At 36.6% G+C, this 22,771-nt stretch overlaps 1 protein-coding gene across 12 annotated transcripts in view; it reads left to right on the forward strand.

Annotated features, from left to right (window-relative positions):
* Positions 1 to 2,087: 2,087 nt before the first annotated feature.
* The window catches only part of LOC106883223 (uncharacterized), a 52,013-nt gene continuing 31,329 nt past the window's right edge, over positions 2,088 to 22,771 (forward strand). The window contains exon 1 of one of the 12 annotated variants that reach the window (XM_014934169.3): positions 2,088 to 2,310. The gene's annotated coding sequence lies outside the window, so the exon portion shown is untranslated. Of the gene's footprint in view, positions 2,311 to 2,366; positions 3,142 to 20,948; positions 21,973 to 22,771 lie in introns of those variants that run through there. The other 11 variants (XM_089362647.1, XM_089362636.1, XM_014934161.3 and 8 more) reach the window with 11 other exon arrangements.

Genomic DNA, 22,771 nt, shown 5'->3' on the forward strand with positions numbered 1-22,771 from the left:
CAGCAGAATTTGAACTCAAAACATAAAGACAGACGAAATATCACTAAGCATTTTGCCGGGCATGCTAACGTTTCTGCCAGCTTGCCACCCTAAATAATCTTTCCTACTCTAGGCACAAAATCCGAAATTTTTTTTTTGGGGGGGGGGGGGCATATAAGTATACGCACCACAGAAAAACAATGTACTAAACAGAGTAGGAGACATGTGGGAGGGACAGTTGTTGAAGAGGTCACAGGACGTGTGACGAAAGATTTCAGACAAAGGACGCTAAAACAAGAATAATAATAAAGCTGAAGTGAAGAAGTATATAGTGAGTTAATTGCCAAAAATATGACCATCTCCAAATAACAATAATGACCTTATTTCATGTGGTAAGAGACGTTGTTGTTTGTTAGATCTTATTCAGTCCTAGGGTTGTAGGTTTATGGTCAAGTGTATTCCAGCCATGACATCGTATTTGTGTACTTAAGACTACGTTCTCCTATGGGTACTTTCTTTTTTAAGTCGTAGAGTGTAATTTAAGGGAGATTTCTGTCGAGCGACTGCATCAACGCTTCTTTGTTGGCTCATAGTAACTATGTGTATAAATATATATGGTGTCTACAATATTCCAAGTGTGTTAGGGCATAACTGCAGTTCGTATAATTAGCAGCTATTCAGTGCTGTAAAATATGTCTATATTTTTAACAGGAACCCCAAGCCTTTCTAGTGTAGAGGAATCGCTAGCATTTAAGTTGTGTATATGTTTTAAATGAATTGTTCATACGTAGAAGTGTACCATGTGTGGGCTCGTGTTATCATGCCAGTGTTAATAAGAAAAGGTCAAGTTATTAAGATATGGCCATGAAAATTATACATGCGTGTGCTCAGAATATAAATGAACGTTGTAGAATTGCGTAATCTGAATTTTGAAGATAATGTGGCCAAAGGTAACCATATTAAGTCACTACATAGGTTGGTTATGTAGAGAAAAAGAGTTGTGTATTAGGCAACTGGACATCTTAGTGACACAGTGCAAATTTCATTATCTTTCACTTCAATGGGACATCCTGCTATGAAGTTTCTGAGCTCGGTTGTTGTTTAATCCTAGTCAGCTCTGATCAAGCAGGACTGTCTATTTTTTTACCTTCTCAAACACAGCGTATGGACGTAAAACGAATAAAATATATTAAGGACTACATCATTTAATGTGTCCTTCTTTCTTTAAAACAGTATAGTGATTCAAGGGAGGGCTTGGCTGCTGCTTTTAGCATGCCGAACAACCACGTAAAAGCTCCCGTGTTGGCTCGCAATTAAAATCCTATTGTTGGTTTTACCTTTCATCTCACTAAAAGCAATCGCGTTATAAATTATGAGTCTGACTTTATTGACTAGACCCACCTCTTAGACATTCCTTCTACAAACCCATAGACTTAGCCAATAAGTAATTGGCAAGGAACATAAAATATTTTGCTGTCTTTGTGCATAGTTATTATTATGCTTTCTTGATTATTGCAGATTAGTATTAGAGGGATGGATTGGCAAACCCGTTAGAGCGTTGGACAATAAGCTTTTTACCATCTGAGCTCAAATCCTGCTAAAGTCAACTTTACTTTCAACATCCCAGGCTCGATAAAATAAGTATCGGGAATTGAGTCGATATAATTGACTCCAAAAGTTAGGACTTAGTGTCGCTGTTAGAAATCAGTATTTTTGGTCAACTTGACCTCGCAAATAGTGGAATAGTATGTTATATTTTCTCTCTCTATCTCTCTCTCTCTATCTCTCTTTCTTTTTCTCCCATTTTCATTGATATATGTATGTACAAATAAGTGGAGATAATTAATTACAACTTATATCCACTGATTTTTAAAATTATTATTACAATTGTTGTCTTATCCAATTTTGATACCGTAAACAATTTTTAAAGAACTAATTCGTTAAGCAACTATTTTTTCGGGTTAACGAAGTAGCTTCTAAATTGTCGTTCAACTTGCTAGAAATAACAACCAAATCCCTCTCAAACCATACACTACTTTCTTAAATTCAGAATAAACACATTAGATAAGGACTCGACGGTTTTGACTAGTCAAAGATCTACTCAATCAAAACTGACCCGATAGGAAACATTCTGTTTTTATTTATTGTTATTGCCAGCGTAAACTTTCGTACTTTAATCCTCCCATATGGTGTAGTCATCAGCTGTGATTACAACACGTTGAAATGTTCAGCATCTGGCGAATTTAATGATGCATTCCGAAAATATAACAAATATTCTCAAATGATTTCGATTACTAAAAATGTGCCACGACACAGTTTTTGTTGTTTAACGTTAGTAAATTTTCCTTTTATGTTTTATTTCCTAAAAATCCCTTTTATTTTTTAGCTCTCAGAAATCTATCAGAATCTCTCGCCTACTCGAAGAACTTATATATACATTCGTGTGATAGATAGACAGATAAAATAACTACTGGCATTTGTAACAAAGACACACTAAAATATATCTATTAATTTTATGTAAACTAAATGTTCTTAAATTGGACTAAAATGAAACTTAAAAAAAACTCTTCACTTCTTTTATCGACACGGATTTGTTTGCTATAATTAAGTAAACAACTCATAGATATGAGTTTTATTCTTTGGTTTTGTATGAATTGAATGATTATCTATTTTTATTTTCTGTCATCCTAACCTGCCTCAATATCATAAATATGAATGCAAAGCTATAAATTTTTTTCTATCGACACATTACAACCAAAGTTAGCGAAGAAAACTTGTTGGTTGGTTGCCCTCCACCGTGCTTATTCTTTCCCGCGAAATCTTTATCAGGAATCCGCTTTTTTTTTTAATATCTAATTAACTAATTATTTATCTAAAACAAACAAAAAAATTACGTTTTCTCTTGTTATCAATTGAAACTAAATCGGCTAATGAATGACACGGACTCACTGACCTTTGTTCTACGTAAGAAAAGACAAACAACATTCCTGGCTTAAACTGCTTCGAGTTGGTCTTGTCTCGTTTAAACGCAACCAAACCAACGACTGGATTTTATATATATATATATATATATATATATATATTTACTATAATAATAATAATGTCTGTTCTTTTGTAAGAAACAGGGGTCCATAGAGAACCTCTTCCACGATATTTTCCAATGTAAGTTCATGTATTTTGATTTTCATATTCATTTGTGAATATCTTATTTCAGTGACGTTGCTAATAATGTTCTTTGGCGGAAAGGCATAAAGACACGAATGTATAATATCAGTCTCAAGACTTGTAAAATTTATTTTGTTTCGTTGTAATTGATTAATCTGAACATTACACGATCGCGATTTTTCTTCCCTATATGTAGATCTGTCAAGCCTTTGGCCTTGTTATTTTGTTTATTTATTTCTGGCTGTTTTAATGCTGATGTTTAGCTCTCAGGCCAACCCTGATTGAGCAGACATGCGATCAAAGGTATTCCAGCCATGACCATCATGTCTTTTTGATATCATTGTTCCAGTGCGTCTTTCTTTATTTGGGACGGCAGAGAGTGATCTAATGGATATTTGGTTACGACCACGGTAAAGGCTCCTCGTTGGCCGGTCACGTCTTTCAAAAAAGCATAAACATCACAGATTGGATTCACCTTCCCCTCTTTAAATCTGAAGCGGGTATTGTTTCAGTTCAAGAAATTTATTCATTTCAGCTGTTCCTATTATGAAATATAGCCATTTCAGTTCTCTTAACTCACTGACATTCTTGAGAAAGACAAAAAATCGCGAAATATTCTATTTTCTCCTATTTTAATACTGCGATAATTTGGTGAATTGCCTTTATCCAACCTATACACTTAAAATATTATTGCATAGCCACTATATATATATATATATATATATATATATATATATATATATATATATATATAAAAGTTACGAGAATTTGTTTAACGTTTACTGTGCTGAAGTTTGCGAAAACAAATAACCATATACGGGCCACTGAGGAAATTTTTATGTCGTCAGTTGACCTATAAATAGCGACCACATCAGTCTGAAATCACATAATACCATCTTGAACAAAAAGATATTTAATAATGCGATCTAATGTGGCATTTTACCTGAAAATAAGATGGCATAGTCATGTTGGAATTTCTTCATAGATTTGCAAAACCAAGGTTGGCTTACTACACAACCCGTACAAACGAGGAATTTCTTGGATCCAAGTTGTTTCTGCATTCTTGTGGATATTTTCTTTCGTTAGTTTTAGAATAGTTGTCCCTCAAGGTCCCAGACATCATAGGAAAAGAAAAGGTTACGGAAATGGAGGGTAGTATTAAACAACAGGAATATCGTAATAAGAAAGAAAGAAAAAAAAAAGAAATAAAACTACTTTTTCTTTACCTATGAGGTATGGGAATTCGAAGAGCAGCTGTTTCAAAACTCTTCCACAATTTTTAACTTGTTAAACTACGAAGGCCGAGGTCATTTTAATTTTACACTAAGAGAAGGCCATGCAAATTTGGATGAGTGAAGTCGGTTGAGTTGACCCCGATTATATGTGGCACCAATCTGTACTTTTGCTACATGTCAACTACTTTTATTTTTGTATGGTACGTAAGACACTCCAACCCTGACGGAATTTGAATTCAGAACATACAAGGTGGTGATATTAATTTAAACTCCTGCCTGGAAAAGAAAAATTAGTGTTCTGCATTTTTGTTTTACTGACTATATATAAATTCTTTCACTCTCATTACATTTACTCAGAATAATATTTGTTCTTTGGCTCTAAGTGAGCGAATGTATGATTAAAAACATTCCTTCAAACCTTGACCATCCCATCTTTTTCTACATCAGGTACAACATAAATCAATCTAGCCTTTATTTAAGACAGTAGAATGTGAGTTAAGTGATGGAAGAGGGGATTTGGTCGCTATTTCTAGATGATCGGACAACCGTGTAGAGGCTCTCTCGTTGGCTCAATATTTGTATTTACAGAACTCAGTACATATTTGAGAATAAACATCATATATATATATCAGTATAATAGAAATATTGGCACTATCATGCTATGTCGATTCTTTGGCTACTGACAGCTAATACCATGACTGGCCGGAGCGAGCTATATGTCTGTCTGTCTCTCTATCTATCTATCTATTACTCGAAAGTTCGTGCGTCCGCGCTAGCTAGTCGTGAGTGGTCGATCCTATTATTTTTAAACTTCAAACTTCATTTGTTATCTATTTTGATAAATTCTCTGTTGAAAATTATATTTTTATATTTTAAATAATTTGCAATTTCAGGAAATATGTTTTTATATTAAATTTGTGTTTTCTACTCACGACTAGCTAGCGCGGACGCGCGAACTTTCGAGTAATAGATAGATAGATAGAGAGAGAGACAGACAGACATATAGCTCGCTCCGGCCAGTCATGGTATTAGCTGTCAGTAGCCAAAGAATCGACAGGCCAGCAACAGGCAGACAGGCAGACAGACAGATACTTCACTAGCAGGCAGTGAGCACTTTCACTTCTGACAGCTAATAGCATGATAGTGCCGAAATATTTGTTTATATCGTATTTGATGGCATAACATACACATAAGCATACGAGACGCAACTTAATTTCATTAACACATATCTAGGGGTGGGGGGAACTTTTGCGTATCAAAGTATGTAATGTAGTCCCAACTTCGCATATATAGGACCCAGGGTGTTTCTCTTTATTTTTTGACAATAAAGTGTTTTGTTTGCCATCAATACGGTATGTTTAACGTTGTAGAGCAGCAGTGGCTCCTTAGTTATACGAACTATTTAAGCTGTTGAACCCTCCCCCCCCTACTTTTCAGTTTTCGAAAGTATTGTCAAAAGATCTATACTGAAATTTTGAAAAGGAAGAAGAAAAAAAATATATATTCTAAAACTTTGGTAACTGAAAACATCCGAATGGACAAGGGATCTAAATGTACTGTATTCATAATCTTGTTGGTTACAGAAATATATATTTCGTTACAGATTTATTATTCTTGCAGTTGAAATGCAACGATTACAAGTGAAATGTCCAATTTAATACTAACTACATTTAAAGAACTGCATGAATGATTCATCTTAGTATTTTCTCTGGTCTTGAATCCATTTTCCACAAAGAGAAGTAACTCCCACTGGATACATTGCCAAAATCAACAGGTGTCTGGAAACCTGAAAACATTTTCCGGCATAACTACAGGGTTTGCCTTTCCCATTTTCCTTCAATGTTGATTTTATAACATCAGTATAAAAATACATAGCGGGGACAGAAGTATAGTCGATTACATCGACATCAGCACTTGACTAACATTTTATTTTATCGATCCTATCTCACCGGTAAAAGATGGGAAAGCTATATTGACCTCAGCAGGACTGAACTTAGAACGTAAAGAATTGCCGATCAGTACTGGCACACATCGATTACGTATCATTCGTGATTGTTATTGTCTTGTTCCTTTATTAATTTTGATCGGTAGATATGATGAAAGGCATTCTAAACTTCTATTTAAGGGCTACCGGGAACTTACATTTTGACGGAGATTTGGCTCCTATTTTTAGTAGGTCCAACATTCATATATAGAAGGGATTAAGAACCCTTACATTGCTGCCCGCATTTAAATAAGATATCATAAATACCACCAGGTCACGAAGTACCCTAAAACCCCATAAAAAAAAAATACAAATATTTCAAAAATATTTGCTTTCAACACGCCATAAAAAGTACTCAAAGAGTATAATTATCTGGTTAATCAATGGCATAAATTAGCCAGGTTTTCATTAATGTTATTTCTTAAGATAGCATGCACACCTTGTATTTCTCAGCACAGATGTACCAGCCACAGGTTCTTACATTTGTTATTCTCCCTCACCCTCTGGCGTAGAGTTACTTTTGGTAGCTTAGTATTGGTGACCCACGCATGTGACAACTTTTAAGTATGTAAGGACGTGCAATCAGGAGAGGTGACGAGGAGTGGCTCCTTTTGTACATCGCACGGTCGATACAAATAAAAAATATGAAAAGCGAATAAATGAGTATAAGTGCCAAAAGGAAAAGAGAGTCACAACCAGTAGAAGGTTTAAGAGAAGATTTTATTGATATGTCAACTTGTGTGTCTGTGTATGTGAGTGCGACATATAAACATAATAATAGACAGGCCGTCATATAAACAAAGTGTATATGTACAAACATAGATGTATGTATGTGCGATAAGTACAGAGCATAGTAAAGAGTCTATAAGGACGTTAGAAGAAAGTCCAGACACAAGGATGGTAAATACCAGTTCGTATTCAAGGTACACAGTGGTTGAGGTGCTGTAACAAAAAGTTGAGGCCGCGTAGCAGAGCCGGGGAAAGGCACATGTTGTGTAAGAAGTTGTGGCTTCAATGCTGCTGCCGGTTACTTGGTACAGGAGTTCTCACTGGTTGTATTTGCTGTTAGCCTTGGTGAAGCATTTCACAAACAGCGTGGAGAATAGAAGTTGTGTGTACGTAGAGAAGTTGATGTAGACGTTAAGAAGCTAGAGGCAACAAAGATGGAGTTTGCCGTAAGCTGTTGGTTGAGTGTTGAGTCTCCATGGGGCTGTTGTCGTATCGTCGCTAGAACTGGCTGTGTTCTGTGCTCAGCGGTTAGACCTCAAAAGGTCTGAAGTCGAGAAGACTGACAAACTGTGACGGTGAGAGGCAAGCTATGTCCGTATTCATGTCTATATAACAGAGAGAGAGAGAAGTATCCCATAAGGCGTACACTACAAGTACTTTTCTCTTACAACTATTAAAATTCTTTACTCTCTTGTAAGAGCGGAAACAAAATTAAAGAAGACTTTTTCCTTCTTGACGAAACTTGAATACTCCAGTTTATTGGAATGTTCATTTAAACCAGGGATTGGCAACTTTTCGTCAGCTGGGGGCCGCATCGTACCATTTCCAAGTGGAAGACGGCCACTGATAAAACATGCATGAAATATTACTTGCTCACTTTACACTGAATTTTTTGCAGTTCTTCTTAATTTTATTAGTCTGAGTATGAAATAAGTAACCTAGAAACTCGTTGAGGGCCGCAGGTTGCCATGCATGATTTAAACCAATGTTTTTGAACCATTTTTTTACCTTATGGGTAGACCCCTTTGATTTCTATTTTACTCGGATGCACCCTCATAACCGTTCGATGTTTAAAAGATCCTATTTTATTTTTATAATTAAATATTATTAGGAATTGTATAAAGATAGTTAAAACATTTTCTATATTGTAGAGGGTGGCCCAAAAGTTACAAAGGTGTTAATTCATTTATGTTGTTTTAAATTTACAACTTAGCCCCACATACAGATGGAGGAAGCAGGTTAAGGAGGGGATCAACACTTTTGAGAGAGCAAGTATCCAGCATGAAGAACTTAAGCAAGCTGCGCGAAAGTGCACAGCTCGTATAGTGAATGGAGAAAGCTTAATCTGCAATGTTTGCAGTTGTGTATGCTTATCAAGAGCAGGGCTCATTAGCCACCAATGGAGCCCTAAATGCAAAATGTAAGTTAGTACTAGAGCGCAGAATGTTCCTGAAGGTCGGCAATGGTCTTCCTCGGTCACGAGTGGACGGCCATTATATATGTATATGTATATATACATGTGAAGATAACAAATACGCACACCTGGTGTTTTGGGTTAAGGTTACTCCTAAAACGTATATATATATATATCATTTGTAAAAAACAAATCTGAAAGCAGAAGCACACTCTAAGATGTAGAGCAGTATATATTAAAAATGGAGAAGGGCAGTTTATGAGATTACCTTAGGTTTCCATCCATAAAGGGCTTAGCTTTATGGCGTATCGTCAGATCCCAAAAACCTGTTGGTCCATGACCTCTTAAAAATAGGTTTTTGGAATCTGACAATATGCCATAAAGCTAAACCCTTTATGGACAGGAAACCTAAGGTAATCCCATAAACCAATCTTCCCCATTTTTAATACATACACACATATATATATATATATATATATATATATATATATACATACAAGAAATATATGTACATTAGAAGTGAAAAGTAACATTTTGTGAATTACAAATAAAAAAATGTAATGAAAACGAATTTATTAATCTTTTAGACTCCTCTGTGATTTTTGGGCCACCCTGTAGAAGTAAACCCCAATTTATTGTACTTAAAATCTTACATAGATTCTCAAAAGTATATGGACCCCGGTTGAAAACCACTGATTTAAACTAAATTCTGTGCAGTTATTACTAGTACGATCCTTGGATATCTTCCATTTAATAAATGTTCTTGTATTTTATGCATAAATTTATACATCATCATAACATTGTTTCATCATGTTAAAAAATTCAGTCACTTCTTCAATTTTATTTCACAGTTAAGCTTGTTTAAAGTGTGGCATTTGACCAACCAATGTTGTGACAAGTAAGTTAATAAATATAATAATAGGTTTGATAATGTAAACAGGAAGAAAAAAAGAACTCAAAACATGAGTATATATATATATATTTAGCAGAAGCAACAGAGTACCTCAAAGGCTGAGAGTTTTGTGTGTTAACACTTATTAAACTAGTTATACATTGAGAGGTTGTGAATTTATATTATTAAAATTTAATATTAAAAATGATTCCAAAATTTTCGTTCAATATTGAAAATTTTGTAGTTATGTTTGGGTGACTATCTTTACTGATAATCGGATATATCTATATATATATTTCGTGTTGCAAGACAGTGTAGGAGAGAGGATAGTGATGTTGTAGGAGAGAAATGTGTTCGCATGGATGATGGTACGCTTGCATTAAATGAGGATGCAAAGAAAGAGGTCTGGAGATGCCACTACGATAGATTGCTTAATAAAGAGAATGAATGGGAGAAAGAGAGCCTGCCGTATGTCGACCCAATAGAGGGACCAGCTATCCGAGTTGATAGTACCAGGGTAGATAAAGCAATTAAGAGTATGAAGACCGGGAAAGCCCCCGGCCCATCAGGAGTCACTGCAGAGATGCTCAAAATATCTGGCAGTGTTGGCTATAGCCTAGTCACCCGTATTACGAACCAGGTGATACACGAAGGAGTCATACCCAATGACTGGTGTAGCAGCATCATAGTCAACTGCTACAAAGGTAAAGGTGACGCTTTAGATACAAATAATTACAGAGGCATCAAGCTGTTAGATCAGGTTATGAAAGTTACAGAGAGGGTCATAGCCCAACTAATTAGGGAGCGAATCAATTTAGATGAGATGCAGTTTGGGTTTGTGCCAGGTAAAAGCACTACTGATGCCTTATTTCTAGTGAGACAGTTGCAGGAGAAATACCTAGCTAAGGATAAACCTCTGTACCTGGCTTTCGTTGACATGGAGAAAGCCTTTGACAGGGTCCCCCGATCCCTTATCTGGTGGTCAATGAGGAAACTTGGGATAGAAGAATGGTTAGTGAGTGCTGTGCGAGCCATGTACAGAGATGCTGCCAGTAAGGTGAGGGTTGGAAATGAGTACAGCAATGAATTCCGGGTAGAGGTAGCGGTCCACCAAGGTTCCGTCCTCAGCCCCCTCTTATTTATCATAGTCCTCCAGGCAATCACAGAGGAGTTCAAGACAGGTTGCCCCTGGGAGCTCCTCTATGCTGATGACCTTGCCCTAATTGCGGAGTCACTATCAGAACTAGAGGAGAAGTTTCAGGTGTGGAAGCAAGGTCTAGAACTGAAGGGCCTTAGAGTCAACCTACCTAAAACCAAAATCCTAATAAGTAGGAAGGTAGATAAAACACAAACCCCTTCAGGTAGATGGCCCTGCTCAGTATGTAGAAAAGGAGTAGGTAGTAACTCTATAAGATGTACCCGGTGCAAGCTATGGACACATAAGAGGTGCAGCAACATCAAAGGCAGGTTAACTAGCAAGTTAGTTTTTGTTTGTGGCAGATGTTCAGGTGCAATAAAGACTGTAAACAAACAGGAAACAACTTCTATCTCATTCCAGGGTGAAAAACTAGAGGTAGTCGATAGCTTCCGCTATCTGGGCGACCAAGTTAGTAGTGGGGGTGGGTGCGCTGAAAGTGTAGCTGCTAGAATAAGAATAACCTGGGCAAAGTTTAGAGAGCTCTTACCCCTGCTGGCGACAAAGGGACTCTCACTCAGAGTAAAAGGCAGACTGTATGACGCATGCGTACGAACAGCCATGCTACATGGCAGTGAAACATGGGCTGTAACTGCTGAGGACATACGTAAGCTCGCAAGGAATGAAGCCAGTATGCTCCGTTGGATGTGTAATGTCAATGTGAATACCCGTCAGAGTGTAAGTATCTTGAGAGAAAAGCTGAACATTAGAAGCATCAGTTGTGGCGTGCAAGAGAGACGATTGCGCTGGTATGGACATGTGGTGAGAATGGATGAGGATAGCTGCGTGAAAAAGTGCCACACCCTAACAGTTGAGGGAACCCGTGGAAGAGGTAGGCCCAGGAAGACCTGGGCTGAGGTGGTGAGGCAAGACCTTCGTACATTGGGCCTCACCGAGGCGATGACTACTGACCGAGACCTTTGGAAATGTGCTGTGCGTGAGAAGACCCGGCAAGCCAAGTAAGATCGTTGCCAGTGCCCCTGGACTGGTTCTTGTGCGGGTGGCACATGAGATGCACCATTTTGAGCGTGGCCGTTGCCAGTACCGCCTGACTGGCTCCCGTAGGATTTTCGAGCGAGATCGTTGCCAGTGCCCCTGGACTGGCTTGTGCGGGTGGCACATAAAAGACACCATTTCGAGCGTGGCCGTTTTCGTGCGGGTGACACGTAAAAGCACCCACTACACTCTCTGAGTGGTTGGCGTTAGGAAGGGCATCCAGCTGTAGAAACTCTGCCAAATTAGACTGGTGTTGCCATCCGGTTTCACCAGTCCTCAGTCAAATCGTCCAACCCATGCTAGCATGGAAAGCGGACGTTAGACGATGATGATGATATGTATGGTCCCATGCCGGTGGCATGTAAAAAGCACCATTTGAGCATGGTTATTGCCAGTACCGCCTGACTGGTCCACAATGTATATGATATTTATCATGTGAACTATGATGCAAAATTTATGAAAGATATGGTATATATATTTTTTTTTTTTTGTGCAGGGGTTCCTTGAGACATGTAATTTATTTTAAGGGTTATGTAAGGAAAAAAATGTTGAGAAACACTGCCTTATTTGGAAGTGGGTGAGAGTTGGCAAAGAGTATCCAGCTGGTGAAAATCCTCAGTGAATTCTGTCTGACCTATGCAAACATAGAAAGGCAGACATTGAAACATTCACCTCATCTCCACTGTCTATCTCTTCACAACTTTAGTACAAGGACCTGTTCTGCTCCCCACCCCTATACTTTAATCCCTCGATCCCCAGCATAAAACTGACCTCTCTCTCCCTCAAGGTTCATAGTTTTGCAAGCTGCATGGCAATCTCTATAGTACTAGTGGCACACACACAAAAAAAAGACACTCAGTCCATGCTGTAAAGTGATTGATATTATGAAGGGCATCCAGCCATAGAAACCATACTAAAGCAGGCACTGGAGCACAATGCAGTCCTTGGACACATTGGATCCTGTCAAGCCATCCATTCCATACCAGCTTGGAGTGTGGATGTTAAATGATGAGGATTATGATCTATATTAACCCTTTAGCATTCAGATTACTTTATCAAATGTAACGTTTATTTAACCACTTGGTTTCCAACTAATCATGCATTATATTGTAGCTTTGAGACTTTGATGATGTGATTGCTTATTTTTAGAATGACATTGTAGAATAGGTGTGAGAGGGTGGATCAGGCTGGTTTGAACATGACTGGCTGGCACTTTGTCGGTTACAACAGTGAGAGTTCCAGTTGATCCGATCAACAGAACAACCTGCTTGTGAAATTAGCATACAAGTGACTGAGCACTTCACAAACACATGTACCTTAAATGTAGTTCTCAGGGAGATGCAACATGACACAGAATGTGACGAGGCTGGCCCTTTGAATAACAAGTACTGCTCATTTTTGCCAGCTGAGTGGACTGGAGTAATGCGTTGCCAAGAATTGAACTCATGACCTTGCGATCATAAGCTGAATACCCTAACCACTAAGCCATGTGCCTTCACTTGTTGGAACATTAAACAGATTGAATATCTGAACCTTATATGGCTGGTTTAAAATGCTAAAGGGTTAGACACAATACAGATGAAATATGTGTGTTATTTCCTATTATAGATGGTTATTCAAATGCATGTAACATTTTAAAAAGTAAAATGTATCCTTGTAGCTGTCTGATATATAGAAATTGACTATATTTCATTATTTTTGTTCTAGTTCCCATTTATTACTATACTTCTTAAGATTTTTACTTTTGCTTCCTCAAACTTCTATAATAGGAAAGCGACCCACATATCTACAAGCTTTAGCTTAGTTTCATAAGTAATATAACTCTAAATTTGGCACAAGGCCAGCAATTTTGAGGGGAAGGGTAATCCTTTACATCAACCCCAGTATTCATCCGGTACTTATTTTTATTGACCCTGAAAAGCAAAATTGACCTTGGTAACATTTCAACTCAACGTAAAGAGCAAGAAGAAATGCTGGTAAATATTTTGTCTTGCGCAGTAACAATTCTACCAGCTCATTGTCTTAGTTTCATAACTAATATTATAACACTGAAATGAGAGATGTTTGGAGTGGGGATGGGGTGTGGCTGAAAGAATATATAGTAGGTACTGCAGAGTTTCTATAAATAGCTAATTGCATGTGCATGAGCTTTCTTCCCCGCTCCACTCTCTCTCTCACACACACATACTCACAGGTGTGATGGATTGTATATTACTATCCTTCCACAGCTGTTGCCTTTCTTGTGTAGCATTGATCGAGCAGATTTATGATAACTTGTACAAAATGCCAACTCAATTTATATAATGGCATTATATCTATGTGAAAAAAGAAGAAAATCGGTATCACTATTTACCTGACATATTCAATATCCCAAATAGAATGATACAGCAAAAATAAAGAGATTATATCAGTCATTTATTGAATTTCGCAAGTGAATTCTTTTTTTCTCTGTATGCTTGGGCTTATGTGATGGATTGAGATTTGTTGATAGGCAATTTTGTAATTGGATTCACATAAAGATTTTTTTTTTTTTTTTTTTTTTTGGTCTTTCACTTGCTGTGTCTGGTGGAAGACAGAAGTGCCCTTGGCCTTTTCAGGACATACTAGGCCATTGATGCAAATATTAATCGTCATCATCATCATCTAGAGTCTGTATTCCAAGCTAGCATGGGTTGGATGGTTTGGCATGATCCGACAGGCTAGGGAACTGCATCAATCTCCGTTGTCTCTTTTGACATGGTTTCTACAGCTGGATGGCCTTTCTAACGCTGACCACTTTACAGAGTATATGTTAATATTCTGCTTAAACTGTTGCCAGATGATACTTGCAGAAAAGATACAAACAGGTGGAGAGTTGCAGATGGCTATCATTCTCTAAGGCAGTGAACTGGCAGTGTCGTTAGCACGCTGGCTGAAATGCTTAGTAGCATTTCATCCATCTTTATGTTCTGAGTTCAAATTTCACCAGATTGACTTTACCTTTCATCCTTTCAAGGTCGATAAAATAAGTACCTGTTGAGTACTGGGGTTGATGTAATTGACTTACCCCTCCCCCCAAACTTGCTGGTCTTGTACCAAAATTTGAAATCATTCTGAGAAGGAAAGAGTGGTTTGTGTAGGGTCTTGATGGTAGTGATCATGGTGGACACAACTTGGGTGATGATAGGGAAAGAAACAAGTAGACTGGGAAAGCATAAGTGTAGGTGGTAAGAGACCAAACAGCTCCTTGGAACAGAGGGCCTTATGATTGTAATTAAATTAACTATAGGAGAAACTATAAAATTATTTGGAAGATAATAAATATGTCAACTTTTTAATCAATGATGCCTATGATATTTGTACTTCAAAGAAAATCAGTATCTTGTTCTATAAGAATACTGTGTTAAAACATCTATTCTTTTTGTCATGATAAATTACAATGCTCACTAGATTATTTTAAAATGCCTGATTGTTGAAAGTCAGAGAGTCAGGTACTATACTGTTAGAGGTTCCTAGCAAATCAAAACGTTTTTTTTTCTTGTAGGTAAGCATAGATAAGCTGTGTGGCCTCAGGTTCAATCCCACTGTGTGGCACTTTGGGCAAGTATCCTGCCAAAGCCTTGTGAGTGGATTTGGTAAATGGAAACTGAAAGAAACCTGTCATATTTAGGAATATATGTATTTGTATGTACCTCTTGTCTTGACATCATGTGATGGTTGTAAAGAAACATCACCACCATTTAAGTCCTGTTTTTCCCAGTCTTCCATTAAAAACGTCTGGCAATGGATAAATATTTTCTTGCTTGGAAACATGTGAAGGTTGGTGACAGGAAGAGCATCTTATTGTAGAAAATCTTTCTCATTGAATTCAGACTCTAATCATTATGTCACATTGACTGAGAATCCTTTTAAGAATCGGTCAACATCATACTTGCAGAAATCCCGAAAGATCTTTGGGCACAAGTTATGTGGAAATATATTTGGCTTTTGGCAAATAACAGTATGAAAAACTATAAAATTATTTAGAAGTTATCAGAACTTGTGAAACCTTATAATCAATGATGGCCATGATATTTGTATTTCAGAGTAACTCAATATCTTGTTCCATAGAAATACTATGTTAAACATCTATTGAAAGCTAATATCTTTTTGTCACCACAAATCAAAATATTTACTAGGTTATTTTAAAATGCCTAGACAAATCAATACTATACTGACAGATGGTCCAAATTTATCAAAATTTTTCTTTTGTTCCATACATCTCATATTGAATGCTTTTGTCACTATAAAGGGGGAATTTTTTTCTATTGAAATATTTCAAAATACTTAACAGATGAATGTAAAACAACCTTGTATGACTTAGTTTAACCAAATCAAAATTTTAGTTTCCATTCTTTTAACATGTATATTCAAGGGCTTTTATTTGTTGTATATAACAATATGAGATCATTTGATTAATTTCTTTTATCTCTCAAGAATCAATGGAATATGAAACTTCATCATAATTTGTAAAGTTTCAGCTTAAAATATAATTCATTGTATATGTTTACGTTTGCATTATCATCATCATCATTGTTTCAATGTTTAGTTTTCCATGGCTTGCATGGGGCGAGAAAGAATCTGATGAAGCAGATTTTCTACAGCTGGATGCCTTTCCTGTTGCCAGCCCTGACCTGTTTCCATGAAGGTAATATTTTCCCATGGCTGAACATGTTTATACAAAAGAATGAAAATGAATGACTCTGCTTGCGCAATGGTTATGCTCATTTATAATTATCATATGATGTCAAAACATGATCTCTCTCTTTCTCTCTCTCTCTTTCTCTCTCTCACACACTGCGCTTCTTTCAGTTTCTTTCTACCTAATTCTCTTAGAAGGCTTTGGTCGGACCAAAGCTATGGTAGAAAAAGTGTACAAGATGTCATAAAGTGGGAATGAGCTTGGAACCATGTGGCTGGGAATCCAACTTCTTAACCACTCTGCCCTGTCTGTGCCTCACAACATACACAATAAAGTTTACTTTAAGCGGAAACTTCAAAACTGACGAAGTTTCACATATCACAAAATATGGTATTGTGAAATTATTTTGCTTTTTCCTCTTTGTTAACAAGAAAACAATACAGTTTGCATCTGATTAAGACTTCTTTCTTTGACATGGTGCTTTGATTTTATTAACCCTTTTGATACCAACCCTCTTGAGGCTGCCCTTGGTTCTATGATACAAACTTCCTGGTTTAAATTAAAACCACATTCAAAATTAATTTAAAGAATCGTAGGGTATTTAACAGAAATATGGTAACAAAAGGGTTAAACATGGGACCTTATCTGTTCCTTTCTAATCCTCACATACCCACCCCTCAGAAACACTACTCTAGCTCACTGGACCTTTTCCTACTGGCTCTAGAATTGAGGAAGTATTTACCCTAGCTAGGGCTCAATTTATAATTAAGTTTATCTCACTGTAGTGAGCAAAGCAATTTACATTCAGTCAACAAGTAAGCAGACTATCACATGTCATACAATACTCCCTCCTTCTCACAGTGTATGTATATCCACACATGTGTATGAAACAATAGTTAAGAACCTAAATTTGATTGCTAGAAAACTGGTTAGAGCAGGATGGGTAATCATAATTATCTCATGTCATACACACACACGTACACATACATATGCCAGCTTATTCAAATTAGTTCTGGTTTTTTCTGGAGCCTACACTGTTTCATCTGTATTATTAAAAGTATGTCTTATCTTATTTGTGAAAGGTTTTAAATTACTACTTTGACATCAGCTTATTTATTTAAGATTATTAAATCTACTAATCAAACTTGCTGACAGGTAACTGTGAGAGAGAGTGTGTATCATGTTGTAATTAAATTCTGTCGTTTAAGATGTTCCAAGTTCATATTCCATCCAGTACCTGACAAGAAACGATATCTTATAATACTTACATTGGGCCAGAATGAAATACATGGATCAGGAGAATGCGATACAGTGCACAAGCCTTGAGCCTGGTGTGACACAGGTGTAACCTGGCCAGGGGGAACCCTACAGAGCTCAGTCCTTCCAAACATCACAGTCTCCTAGCCTTGGCAGACTAGTTCAACAGTAGCAAATTGTATCATACAGAAAATTTGGGCATAAGAGGAATTAGATGCATTGTGCAAGAGAAGACTGCGCTGGTTTGGTCATGTGATGTGTATGGATGTAGACAGTTGTATACAAAAGTGCTGGAATCTGTGGAAGAGGGAGACCCAGAAAGACATGGGACAAAGTGTTGAAGGTTGATCTCAAGACACTGAGCCTTACGAAGGTGATGACTAAGGACTCGGGTATCTAGCATACTGTTATATTCAAGAAGACCCGTCCGCCACTGTAGAATTGATACTGGTGCTGGTGCCACATAGAAAACACATGTGCTAGTACTATGTTAAAAGTGTACAGTACACTATGGAGTGATTGGCGAAGGCCATCCAGCTGTCGAAAGTATGCCAGAACTAACAATGGAGTATGGTGCAATCCCTGACCTTACCAGCTCTAGTGAAACCATCTAATCCATGCCAGTATGAAAACAGACATTAAATGATGATGAATGTAAATGCCTCAGTGAAAGGTAAGTTATTGCAGTATTTGCTCAGAGGTAACATCTCTTATGGACCTGCTGTGTTTAAAAATACAGTATATATTAGGAGACAAAAATCATCTCAACAACACTTAGCAAGAACACCAGATGCATTTTGACCTAGTAGTAAATTAAGTGGCTCCCATCCTGCTAAAGGAATGAATGGCTGCAGGTTAGTAAAAATGTCAGTATCATTGAAGTTTCAATCAAAGGAGTTTCATAGTCGACTCCATACATCATTGTCAGCTATGCCTCTGTGAGATTTTTGCCAGTTTGAGAAGGGTGATGCTAAACCAACTCCTTACACCATAGATTGCTGAGCCACTAAAATTCAACAAAAGCTTTGGACCCTGAAAAAGCAATGCAAGACTTCCACTGAAGAGGGAAAGCAAGCTTTAGTTGACCAGCACAACATCCAAAAGATAAATCTCATGAGAGCCAGAAGGTGAACTGTGTTTGTTGCCAAATCCTTTCATTTTGCAAAACAATTATTAGGGGACAGGTACCGTGACTACCTTTGATCAACTGATATAGACCACTGACTCCTCCATGACAATCTGAATGATCTAAAACCAGAAAAATACTTTGCACCCACCAACAGAGTTCAGCATGGAAGAACCAAATTTGAAGGTTTTTGGAGTAATGACAGCTCACTCAGATTTTTATATATATCTAGGATTACATTGTCCAATGTGTCTTTTTTTTTTAAAGTTAGGTTGTTATCTGAGAGAGCTTTGGCTGTTGTCTCATGGTCATTTGACCTTCTGTAAATAACAGCCACATCCCTGTCAAATAAACATCCAACTGTCTTTAAGGAAAGGGCATATTGTATCATGTCATACATACATCTAAAATGAAAGGATGATCACCTCTGCAAAGAATTTGATCATTCCATATTCCAATGGTGTATCCTGCTTTGTGTGCCAGCACTCTCCAGAGGTCCTGAAATGCCAGTAAAATATCTTGAAGCTGATATGGGAAAGTTGCCAATCATTGGTGGTTTGTTAAATGAGTTTGGGTCTCTGGAGAGGAAAACTCAAAGAACAAAACAGTTTCTCTCAATTTTGATGATGGATGATGAAGAGATGTTTTTTTTTTAGAATTTCCTCTTGAAGACTGAATTTCTCCTCAAGAACAGCTGCACTGACACACGAATGCAAAAGAGTGGGATTTTTTTGTGTCTGGAAAACATAGCTATTAACTTTCAGTTATCTCTTAAACATAGCATGAGCTCTGATTGAGCAGACCTGGATATTCTAATCAATACTACTCCATCTTTTTTAGATATCTAAGATTAAATTGTTCAATGTGTGCTTTTTTCTTAAATTAGGTTGTCATTTGAGAGTCTTGGCTGCTGTTTCTAGCAGGTTGACTGTGCATCATGGAAATAGATGGAACCTCTTCATGGTCATTTAAGCTGCTATAAATAACAGCTAAATCCCTGTCAAATCACATATAGCCATCTTTAAGGAAATGATATCTTAGCTGATGTAGTCTTACATATCCTTAAAAGGAAGGGATAGCCACCTCTGTGAAGCATTTAATCATTCATCTACACCACCAGGGTGAAACAGCCATAACACACATCATTGACTATTTTGTAAATAGTAATTTATTGGACTGGCAGGTACATACACACATGTAGTTAAGCAGCATACTCTTAATTATTGTCTGTTTCCTAATTCAAAATGTACTTGCTTTTATTGCAGATAATACATGTATTATTGAAGAGAGATGTAGTTTCTTTTTTTTTTTTAGTTTGAATGACAACTTTCTGTTACCTGTTTTTTTTTAATAAAAAAATAAAGACAATATGGTCTGATTTGAGAGATATTTGGTTGATATTTCTAGCATATCAAGTAATTACATATAAGTATATGATGAGATCAGTTCATTCGGCATGTGTGCTGTACAACCAGAAGAAAGTTTGAATGGGGGACAAAAATAATTTTAAAATATTTTTATGCATTTAATGACATGGCAAGATTTCTAGCCATTGACTTTTGTATGAAAAACCTATATTTGCTTTATTTCAGCATATATTCTTCATATAGAGAGTATCTCTAGGAAAATTTTCCTCACCACTATATTAGTTTGCCTAATCAGAATATTTTTCACTCATCCTTTTTCTATCATTAGGTCAAGTAGCTATGGATTACCTTCTTTGATAAGCTTTTGTCACTGATTAGTTTTATGCATTTCTCAGTTGGTGATGTTTAAATTGGTTGTCCACCCACTGTTTTGTATATTTAGCCCACAGCTGATGTGATCTTCCACATTGACACTTGTCTAAGATTGTGCCAAGTATGGCAGTTTACTTGAAACTGTTGAATAATCAGCACGATATATAGTCAGTGTGTTACTTGCACACAGTCTTTAGCAGGTTGGGAGAATTGCCAGCTTATCTGGGATGTAAGCACCAGCCTTGTGTACCATCCACGGGATCTGCAACATTGTAACATGCTGCTACCACGACGACATGAACCTGCCAACTTAGCACTGTTGTTCTGTAATTATCATCTCTGTTACACAGCTGTACAGAGTCACTGAGACGACCAGTGGCTTCATCACTTGAATCTATAGGACACCCTGTGATCTTTCCAAACTTTGGTTGAGTCACTGATTTTTGAGAAATATAACTCAAACACGACAGGAGTCTACACAGTAATAGCCGAAGAACCCTTCAACGTTTTTAATAAATTCGAATTGTCTCCCTTGTTTTTAAATAATCATTCTAAATGTTAATTTTTTTTTTACTATTAGTATAATTTAAATTGTAATATAATTTAAGTATGATAGTTAGCTCCCACGTAAGTACATGTTGTGGTGTAGCATTCGTTACTGCTATACTGTATTATTTAATGAGGCGTCATTACTGTTTTATAACGCACGATTGATTTAAATAATGAGATCTTTATTAATGTTATTTTGACACCTGTGCAGAATGAATTTTTTTTCTTTTTATTCTAGTCAATTGGTAATTTGTTGTACATAGAAAATCTATAAATCTGTGTGAAAAAAAAAACTTTTTTCACATATGTCGTCCCCACCGGATGATGAAACGACACAAGAGAAAAAGCACCAGTTGTTAAAATATGAGATTCGTAAAATTTGTGCATTTAAGACGTGGCTTCTGACTTTTCGTACAGAGCCATTCTTTGGAGAAAATTTTTATTTTCCTTCAAAGGTCTCACTAGCCGAAACAGGACTAATTTTCTTAAGTTTTCGTGAAGACGCTATGGAGAACTACGAAACTCCTAATGAATTCCTTTCCCAGTACGTGCTTGTAGCCCGATATGCAGCTGGATAGTAGTGGCTATTGATAGTCACTGCGTTACAAATTTTTTTTTTAAGCTTCTTTATCCCAGAATTTGTTAAGGAGAAAAAGTAGCAACAAATTAAAGAATCGACGGGTCTGATCCTGGAGTTATCTTTATATTAGAACGGCAGCCATTTCTTCGTACGAGTGTTTTCATTAATATGTATTTTCGCATTTATCTAAAAATTGTTATATTGCATATATTTTAATATTTATTTTTATTTATTTATTAAATCGAAGCAATCAACTAAGCTTTGATAATATATATGATTTTAGTCTCCATTTCAATGTTCCATCATATTAATAATTGCTCGTAATTGGTTACGCAAGAATACGAAACTAACAAAGTTGAGGAATGCCATTAGTATGTCCGAAAATCCGTTCAAACGGAACTGTTTACATATCTTGCAGTATTTTGGCATTGTGTTTATAACTTAAAGTCAGTGATCCAAGAAGCTTTTGAAAGTAAGATCTTTCATGAAATTAACGTTTGTTTATTAAAAAGACACTTGTTGTTTAAGTTTCAGTTAAACGCATTTGCTTTAATGATATTCCTGCTGTAAATAATTTTAACGTTGAGTTTATGCGTGTTATGAAATAGTTTTGAGAGGATTTTCCTTACCTTTTGACATCCTTTTTCGTCATCAAACGACGTAAATTAATGTTTCTTGCGTTTGATTTGTATTGTAGTCAGTGGGGTAGGGTACATTGTAATATTGATGTCCTTCCTAATAACACTAGAGGTGTGAGTATTCTGATACCATTTTACTAACTTTGAACGGGAACCCCTAACCATAATTCTGCATGTTGGTTATACCATACTTCAATTTGTGTACTTGTTACACTACAGTTGTTAGCTGTGTGATTTGGAGATCATGTGGCACCCGTTTTGTTACGCTACATGTATCTTTTTTTTTTTTTAAAGTTGGAAAACAAAACGTCATTATATCAAACTAACAGCATGTGAATTTCTAGTTAGCTCTCTAATGTTCCAAGCATTATTACATATGTTAACACTAAAGCTTATCCATTTATGTTTAAGACTCGATTTCATCATGAGATAAAGGTGCCAACTTTTAGAGGCTGTATGGAGTGTCTAAAACAATCATGACAAATAGCACAATCTTAGACATTTTGAAAGGTGAGAGGGAAGGCAAACGATGATTTCAAATTCCGCAGGTGTATGTAAGAATCATCAACATAAAATGATTTTAATAATTTGTGTGTGAATATATGTATGTATAATGTTATTAATATGTCTATC

Source organism: Octopus bimaculoides, chromosome 1 (genome assembly GCF_046866305.1).
Source record: "Octopus bimaculoides isolate indiv1 chromosome 1, ASM4686630v1, whole genome shotgun sequence".
Taxonomy (NCBI): domain Eukaryota; kingdom Metazoa; phylum Mollusca; class Cephalopoda; order Octopoda; family Octopodidae; genus Octopus; species Octopus bimaculoides.